Source organism: Haliaeetus leucocephalus, unplaced genomic scaffold (assembly GCF_000737465.1).
Source record: "Haliaeetus leucocephalus isolate CR32 unplaced genomic scaffold, Haliaeetus_leucocephalus-4.0 Scaffold636, whole genome shotgun sequence".
NCBI classification, from domain to species: Eukaryota; Metazoa; Chordata; class Aves; order Accipitriformes; family Accipitridae; genus Haliaeetus; species Haliaeetus leucocephalus.
The window spans coordinates 5,396,473-5,405,525 of record NW_010973072.1 but is presented as its reverse complement, the minus strand read 5'-3'; the positions used below and the strand labels follow the sequence as shown (position 1 = coordinate 5,405,525).

The 9,053-nt window shown below is 35.8% G+C and overlaps 1 protein-coding gene across 3 annotated transcripts in view; it reads left to right on the top strand.

The window, feature by feature from the left end:
* The first annotated feature begins 2,816 nt into the window (after positions 1–2,816).
* Positions 2,817–9,053, top strand: part of MKL2 (MKL/myocardin-like 2) — an 81,361-nt gene continuing 75,124 nt past the window's right edge. For 2 of the 3 annotated variants that reach the window (XM_010578478.1, XM_010578474.1), the window contains exon 1: positions 2,817–2,862. The gene's annotated coding sequence lies outside the window, so the exon portion shown is untranslated. Of the gene's footprint in view, positions 2,863–3,685; positions 3,882–9,053 lie in introns of all 3 variants that reach the window. The other variant, XM_010578475.1, reaches the window with a different exon arrangement.

Here is a 9,053-nt window from a genome sequence, read left to right as displayed (position 1 = left end):
GGGGAGGGCGGGATCCCCGCAGGGCCGGCGCCTGGGGACGTGGTGGCGGCGGCGGCTGAGGGGACCTCGGCCCCGCCGGGCCTCTCTGCGGGGGCTCCCCCGCCCCGCAGGGCCGCGCAGGTGGAGTCAGCCCGGCGCGGGGGGCTGGTGCCGGCACCCCGCGCGTCGTGCTCTGGGGTGCGTCTCCCCGGACCCCTGCCCAGCTCCACTTCTGCCGTGCTCACGCTGAGAGATTTTCCTTCTGTTGTACTGCGGTCACGGATTATTATTATTATTATTATTTTAGTGAGGCACACTGACTCCTGGGTGAGGTACGGGGCCTGTGGGTAGAAAGGCGTAACTGCAGGGCCTGGCCTTAAAAATACGTGCATTGAGATGAAAGCTTTTCCTTGTTGAAAGCGATGAAGTTGAGACCTCTGCTCTTGATAACACAAGCCATGCAACTGCGGCGTAGGTTCGCTTACCTGTTAAAAGAGCGGCTGCCCTTAGAGCGGGGACTGTTAAAGCGTTTGGTTTGTTGTTTATGAAATACATAGCTTTTAGATGGCACTTGGCTAATCAGCTTTCTGCGGAAAATAACAAGTGGGTCTGCAGCAGTTGTGTGCACAGATGTGTATCTCAGATGCACGTAAATCGGTTAACACTTGTGAAACTGACATTCCTCGGAACGGAGGGAGCAAGGTACAGAGCTGTGCTGCAGTGCCTTTCCTTTGTGCCCACAAATACATTTGCCTTTATGCCGTTTATATGTGGGGTTTTCAATTGGTTTCTAAGTATGTAGCGCAGAAAACTGCTGTTATGCTGGCTCAGTGTAGTCAGGAGATAATACTAGGACTACAGCAGGCAGTATAGCTGAAATAAAAACTACAGGATTTAAAATGAATAATTTGTTTAATCGTCGAGTAAGCATCAGAAAATTATCGTTTCATGCATATTTCACAAACAGCACTGTGAAATCTCATACCTTTGCTGTCACTGTCTAAAAGATTTAGACTAACATCAGTCACCTTTTAAGAAAAAAAAAAACAGCTTACACTGTACTGTCAGTACAGCATGTTCTGAAGTTCTTGTTTATGGGAAGGTGATTACACTTCTTCCTCCCACTACATCTTTCCCTTTATGATGGAAGAATGCCCAGGTTTTGAAAAGTGATGTTTTAAAGGTCTCAACAAAGGCACAGCTGGCATTTCATAAGATTATTTTCTTAATGTTTGGCTTTTTAACTAGTTCCTTCCTGAAGTTTTCTTTCCTGTGTAATTAGTTAGGGCAAATTATGATTTGTGGTATAACTTGCATTTAAAACTTGACAGAGTGCTGTCTGGTAGTCACACCAGTTATTAAAATAAAAACATCTGGAAGCTGAAAATCCTTGGTACATTATTGGAAGTGCAGAACAACTTTCATGATTTGGCTGTATTTGGAGAAATGCAGAAAACTGAACTTACTGATACGGGTGAATTTTTAGGAGCAGTCATACAGTAACGTGAAAAATCACCTTAATATTTACCATTTTTAATTTGTGGGATTCTGTTGAATGACTTGTTATAAAAAAAGCTTTAAAGGTGGAGGTCAATACACAGATACTCAGACAAACTTAGTGTTTATATGCATAAAATGTTCAGTAAATTGGAGCACTTGCTTGTTAGCCTAGAAATTAAATTAGATAATTGATGAAATTATGAATTAATATGACATTAGATAGGAAGTATACTTAGTTGTGGGTTTGCTTTTGGTTTTTTTTTTAAATGGCATTTAGATTACTGATTAAATAATTACTGGAAGGAAAAGGGAATACCTTTTATTGTAGGCCATTTCTTTTTGTAGGCCTCTTTGGCATTTCCGTCTTGTAACCTCTTTTTCTTGTGTGTTTTGGTTTGGTTTTTTACATGTTTAATTTTCAACCTCTTTCACTGATATGTATAGAAACCATAACATCAGCTTCAGCCTTAGGCATGCAAAGCTTTAAAAGAAGAAAAACCCTATCTATTAGGATTCATCTCTCGGAGCAAAAGCAACATTGTGAGGCTGAGCATTGTATGGGACCTTTTAGGCCAATACCTATAGGTTCAAAGCCAAAACTGGAAAACCTCATTAATGTTGTATGAAACAGCATTTAATAAATGCCAGCCTTAAAGATAACTGATTTTTTTTTACACTTTTCTAAATTTAGTGTGCAGTAGTTTTACATTGGCATAATCATATATGTCTGTATATGCATATATGTACACACATACTCTAAAATATACTAATAAATGAAATGTTGACAGAACAAATATGTTTGAGTTGTTGTCATAGCAAAAAGCCAAAATGTGGTTATGAACGGTTTCCTTTTTCTTTATAAAGTTTCCTTTGTATTAGAATCTATAGAAAACTAAAATAGATTTCTGTTATTAAATGATGTTATAATGCATAGATATAATTCCAAGTGTGAAGACATTCCAGCTCTAAGGAATTATGCAAGATGGACTTGAAGGAGCTAGGACTGGTCTTGTGTATTGTAGTTGAGTTAAAAGGAGTGGGTGATGCACCTCTAGCACTACTATTCTTGCCAGAGGTAACTGGAAAGACAAATAATTAGTATGTTAGAATTTGAATAGTAATATGAAAGGTGCTAAAAAATGAGCTTAGAGCATAGTGAAATTAGTTTAAGGATTTTTAACCTGATAAGATACTGTGACATCACAAAACTGAGAGCAACTTGTATTCATAAGGTTTTAATTTCTGAGGTGGAATAGAATATGTAACTTCTAAAATAAAGAATCTTTGTGACATTTTTGTGATTTTTGTTTTTCCTATCTTTGCTTTCCAATTGACCAGAAATGTGCTGAAACAGACACTATAGAAGGAGGCTAGAGATACAAGGTAAGCGCTATTTCATAAAATAATTAAAACTATATAAATACAGGGTTTTTATAAAGCTGCTGTTTTTTTAGTGAGCAGTCTATCACTTTAAATTGTGCCAGTTTTATAATCCTGTTAAAATGTAAGGTTTTCCAAGAGGTACGTTCTCATACAAACAGGAATTTGGGGATATATAGTACATGTGTTACATAAGCTAGTAGCAAGTTATTGTGATGTTTTTGCTTTGCCATTTGATATGAGTGGTTTTCAATCACCTCTTAGAATTTTTACTTAAATATTCTTATGTTGATTAAATAATATTTTCTCTTTTTTAAAAGACTGTCATGCTTGCAAGCCTTTACAGGTTATGTTAGACTTTTTCTAAATGTGAATAGTTTTTATATTGGTAGGTGGAACTTTGGCCTATGTATCATTTTGTTTATTTTTAACTATTATTCTACAGAGACTCAGGCTAGTACCAGCATAGCGCCAGAGCACTTCACAGCACTTCCAAAGTACCACCAGACCCAACATGTTTTGATTAAATAAATCCAGTTATAGATGAGGAGAGGAAACTTCTTTCTCGAAGGGAGTAACCAAGAATGTTTAATGGGTGCTGATAAAATTCCATTTCAGTAGGTATTAGGAAGGGACTCGAGCAGCTTAGTAAAATAAGGAACTTGGGTTACGTCAACTAAAACATTTTCAGTTTTGGAACTGTGTGCCTCTCATGTTTAGTTGGTACCAAAATGGTGAAAATTCTGATCCTGCCCCCTCCCTCCCCATCTTTTGTATGGCAAAAAGGGCTTCGTTGGGGGGGTGGGAGGCATTGCTTTATTTTCAGAATAACTGAGACAGAGCATCAAGCTTAAAGCCTCCTTGATAATTTCTACTGAGGCCCCTCTAAGATGAAACAGAGCATTGGCTCCACCTCTACAGAAAAAGCCAGACACTGCACACAACTTTCATGGCTAAGAACTGCTCCAGAGAATGAAAGAACAGCAAGACATACAAAAATTCCTGGATATACACAGAAGGTGGTATGTATCTGGAGTATTGATGTATTCCAACAAACCCCAGAACTGTAGTGTTAGGCAAAAAATTAGCAACTGGAAACACTTAAATATAGGGGAGTTTCTTTAACCTGAAGGTAAGGCGTGTTCTAGGGTTGCATTCAGGCTACATGAAGAAGAGCAGGTTTGATTAGACTTAGCAAACCAGTTCGCTTCACGTCCTGGTTTAGTAAATGGGCAACCTTTCTTTCTTACTGTGAATGTATCTGCAACTTTTTTAGCAGCATGCCTAAAAAAGAGATCAACAACTGAAATTAAGCTTATTTGCACTTCACAACCATGAATGTTTCATGTTTGCTTCTTTAAATGAAATTACTCTGTGCTGCACTGAGCACAGTGAACCAGTATTCCTGGCATTGTTTCTTAAGCTTTTTTATCACCTGAATTTCAAGAGCCTAAACTGCAAAATATTAATTGTGGAATAAAACTTTTTCAAACTTTTCTTCAGTGGTAAAGATTGACAGCTGCTGTAAAACTACTCTTCAGGGTTGTTGAGGCTCTGTCAAAGCCACAGCCACAAAAATCTTCCATATCCTGAAACTCCAAAGCAAATGCACATTACAGAATTTATTAAAGTGTTCAGATTACTGTTATTAAATCCAGATGTTAATATAACAGTTTTGCACTTGTGCAATAAACTGAATCTCTGTGATCGTTGACTCAGTAGACAGTATTTTAAGATTTCATATTTGGGTACTTGACTAAAGCCATTAATTAAATGTTTGAAAACTCGCTTAAACCTGGGCATGACGCCAAAAGCAACAAAGTGAGAGAGAAGTCATAGTTAAGCTCATTTTTGATCCTTACACTGACTAGTGAAACACAAATGAACGAAACACTAAAAATAAAGACAAAAAGACAAAACCCACTGGTTTTCTACCCTTCTCAAACTGTGAATTTACAAGATAAGTAGCCTTAATTTATATCCCTGAAAAGGATAGGCAATTGTATTTTTATTTCCACATTTTGTTTCTAATGTTAGAAGTCTGCTGGACGGCTAGGGAACAGTTGCTGAAAACTTGATTAAAAATTCTAGAGACATTACAATTAGTTTGCCAGTCATTCTTTATTATAAATGTAAAAAAGGTAGCTCATAAAAATTCATCAGAGCACCTCATTAAAATAGAGTTCAAGTTGTTAAGTGTATTCCAGTAAAGTCCAGTTAATACCCATAAATGGTTCTTGCATCTCATGAAGTGGCAAGTTTCTCAGTATTTCCTATAAAAAAAAAAAATAGAAGAGACATAGAATTCCAGTTACTGACATTCTGTCTGATTGCATTGCTGGCACAATCCTTAATTTTGTTCCCCTTTAAAAATGAAAAAGCATTGCTTGGTAAAGTTGTAATCCAGCAAAGCTTTACGCATGTGTTTATGAGACTAAATGGGTTGCACAAAGTTGAACACATTCTTAAAGCTTTTCAGGATTTAGAACCACATGTTAGTAAAGCTTTAGGAAAGTAATAGTTGTGACTTAACATAAGCAAAGGAATCTGTGTATAAATGTCATTGTGGTGGATGTATTTCTTCTTGCACCACAGTGTTATAGCTGCAATTCTGTGTATAAGTAATCTCTTCTACATTGATAGGTATTCAGTGTAAATTCTGAATTACGGCCTTAGTGAGGGTTTATACTTAAACGTTAACTGAGAGAACATGTGACGTCACCATTAATCTCATTTTTTGTTTTAAAATGCTGCACAAGTTTTGTGTGTTATCAATATTTTTGTATGTTGTGAATTAGCCATCTTTCTCAGCTTGTTTTATTCTTGTATGTAAGTGACTTTGGAAGTGTGAAAGCAAAGCATTGTATTTGTGCTTTTATAATCTTTCTTTGGTGGTAATCAGGCAGATGAGGGCCTTGGAATGTGTGTAATTTGAAAATGGAGCTTGCTGTGTATGCTGAGATTACTATACAGAAATTAATGGGATCTTTATGTTCATTATGGTCAGTCTGAATTTTACCATTTGTGTATTATTTTAGGAGTTTTTTAGTGGACTAATAAATCAACTAGTTTGGAGCGTTTGTTTTTTCATTACGATATCATGTTACTTGCTAGGTTATTTTTTTAGGATTTTCTCTTTAAAAAATATAATCTTAAAAATATCTTTAAAAAATATCATCTTAAAAATATCTTTCCACGGAAAATACAACTCAAGACAGGTAACCAAAAGAAATGCCTTAATGTTTTGCTAATGATTTTCAATATGTAAGTTGTAGTCTTTGTACAGCTATACTGTCTATAAATATACTTAGTATACTTAGTATATTTATAAGGTTTTTGTTAAAGACTTGTAAGCCTGTGAATTAGGAAAGAATTTTAAAAATCTTTTTGAATCAGCTCTTAACACCATTTTGTACTGATGTGTCAGATTTTCTATTAATTCAAATCAATAAAATAATTTTTTTGGATGGCAATATTCTTGTTCACACATTTTCCTCTCATAGTTGTGCTTGCTTTGCATCCAACAGAAGGAAATAAATTTATGTACACTGCTAGTAAGAAAATAAGACAGATAAATTCAGACTTTCATTCACTGTGTAGCAGCATTTGCTATGAAATTGAATGCAAAATTGACAATGAAGCTGTGTGTTTGCATGTCAGTTCTCATTTTTAAGTATTTCACTAATACAAAGTGGGGTTTTTTTAGTAAAATTGCAGAATTTGATGCTTGCACTCCAGAGGAGTAGATGAACTCATACTGATTAATGTATTTTTGCAAACCTTGAAGTTTTTTCAGGTAAGAAATCCAAAAATTAAATACAATTTGCAAGTACTGAAAGCGCTAATAATACCTGCTATTATGGAATACTGAAGAATTGTTCCAAAAGCAACATTGATCAGTTAACATGTCATTTGTTTGGGACTTGCTGTTATTTCTTTAAAAATTTCCAATGTTTCTGTAGTTTGGCTTATATAGTTTAGGTGAATATTGAGAATAATCACATCATCATCACACAACTGTGTGAAATTAGGAATGACTGACAACCTCACCATTTTCTAGTTAATGTATTCAACACTGTAATTTCATTTGGAGTTTCTGTACAGCAGAAGGATTTTAATATCTGGTTTATGAGGGTAATGCTCACTTACTCTGTTTCTAGTAAATACTTAATTCGTGAGAAGTTACTACTTTATTATACAGTCTTAATTATTTCTAAATTTGTATGGATTATTTACAGTAATGCTTATTTATGTTAATGTCAAATAATACAGCAACACTCAAATACTTCCACTTGGTGTAAGATAAAAGGTTTATAGAGCAAACGCTATCTGTTTCTGCAAAATGTAAATGATTTTTATGGTTATAGGAATGCTAAATCTTACAATGTGAATCAAGCTTTAAATAATTCACTCTACATCTGTAGAGAGTTTCAACCAACTTTCTTTGCTTCTATGAATAACACAGAAGCATTCATAGATTGGTGATTTCTTCTGGAATTGGATCAGCATGGTGAGGCAAACTGTTCTGGCGGTGGTGGTGGATCTAAGTTGAGTGGTTAATGACTCCCTCCTTCCTCTGCCAGATGTTCCACCCTTCCTCTGTTCTGCCAGTTTAACCATTTGACTGCTCTTTTACCAGGTCCTGTAAAAAATATGCCTGATTTTAAAAACTCATCATGCAGCACTGGGAAAACAGAAGGGTGGAATCTCTGGGAAAGGGTGAAATACAGATGGTAACAACCTACTTCAGCCAAGAGTTCATTTTTCTCTGCCCTGAGAAAGTTCTGAGCATGAGCAAAGGTGGGTAAGATGGAGACAAACTAGAAATCTGAAATGGAGGATGCTTAAAACCTTAGAAGGTACTTTCCTTTTCTGCAGACTAAACCAGATTGATAGTTGACAGGAGGCTCTTGAACATAGGCACAGTTCTAAATCTACTGTTTCTCAAATGCTTGGGGCAGTAACAGGGCCAGAAGGTAGTCCAAAAGATAGAATTCCGAATCTCTTTGATCTGTCTGTGCCTTCTTGGCATCTGTAGTGTAGGTAGGCTGTTGAAAGCCTTATGCTGGCTGGCTGGCCATGGAACATGGTCAAGAGAAGAAAAGATATATTAAGGAAGGATGGTATACAGAGCATTTTTGATGGGTAAAGTGGAAGCTGAGATGAGAAGTGATTTAATGATAGATGGAGGTTAGAAAAAAAAAAAATAGAGAATTCAGGAAGAAGAATCGAGAAGGAAAGCAGGTACTGAAATGATCTGGGGAAGAAATGAACTATGATCTGCTGCCAGAAAAGAAATAATGAAAATAAGGCAAGAGAGAAAGAGAAACCTGGGCTATAGTAATTATATTTGACCAGATAATATTTAATTAATATCTTTCTTTCATTATATTATCAGTAGTTTTCCAACAGGGTTTCTAATAAAACTTTGTAGTATATTTTTTTGCAAAAATATTTTTAATGCTGTTCAAAAATTGTACTTTTGAGTAAGGAGTGGCATTGCTTAGATTTTTCAGCCTTTTTTTACTGATTTATTCATGATTAAATACATTGTGTGTTTTAATGTTAGTAAATGGACCTAACCCAAGTGTTCTGAAATACACTTACCCTAATAAATTACATTTGATGAGTGTTAAATGATGGAAGTGTCTTGCGTATCAGAAGGAATACTAAAGCAAGTATATTTTCTGCTATGCTGCCGAAGACCGAAAATGTCTAGTATACAAATAAAATCATTATGTAGGAGAGAAATTACGGCTTGATGTATTTTTAGGCTCATGAGTTTGTAAATTGACTGTTACTCTAGTTTTGAAGTGTTCATGAAAAGAAATGTTCAGTAAGAGCTTTTTCATTAGCATTATGCAGAAGGATATTAGGAAAATACATTAAAAATATTTCAGCCTGTGTTTTAAAGATTTTTTTGTCTTACTGAAGCTCATGAAGCTTACTCCCTCAGTTGAAAATGTACTTCAAATGTGGAAGAGAACTATTCAGCCACATAACTTACTGAAACATGATTAAGATGATACATGTTGTCTTTTGGTGGAGCCTCTCATTCCAGCCCTACCAGAGATGTTTGCCTGCTCAGGTTTGTTCTCCTAAACTATTTCAGTTCAGGTTAGCCAAGTTAGCAAAGGTAACTGTTCACACTCATTAAGCTGATTGATTGAACTCTCTGTGGATACTTCCGTACC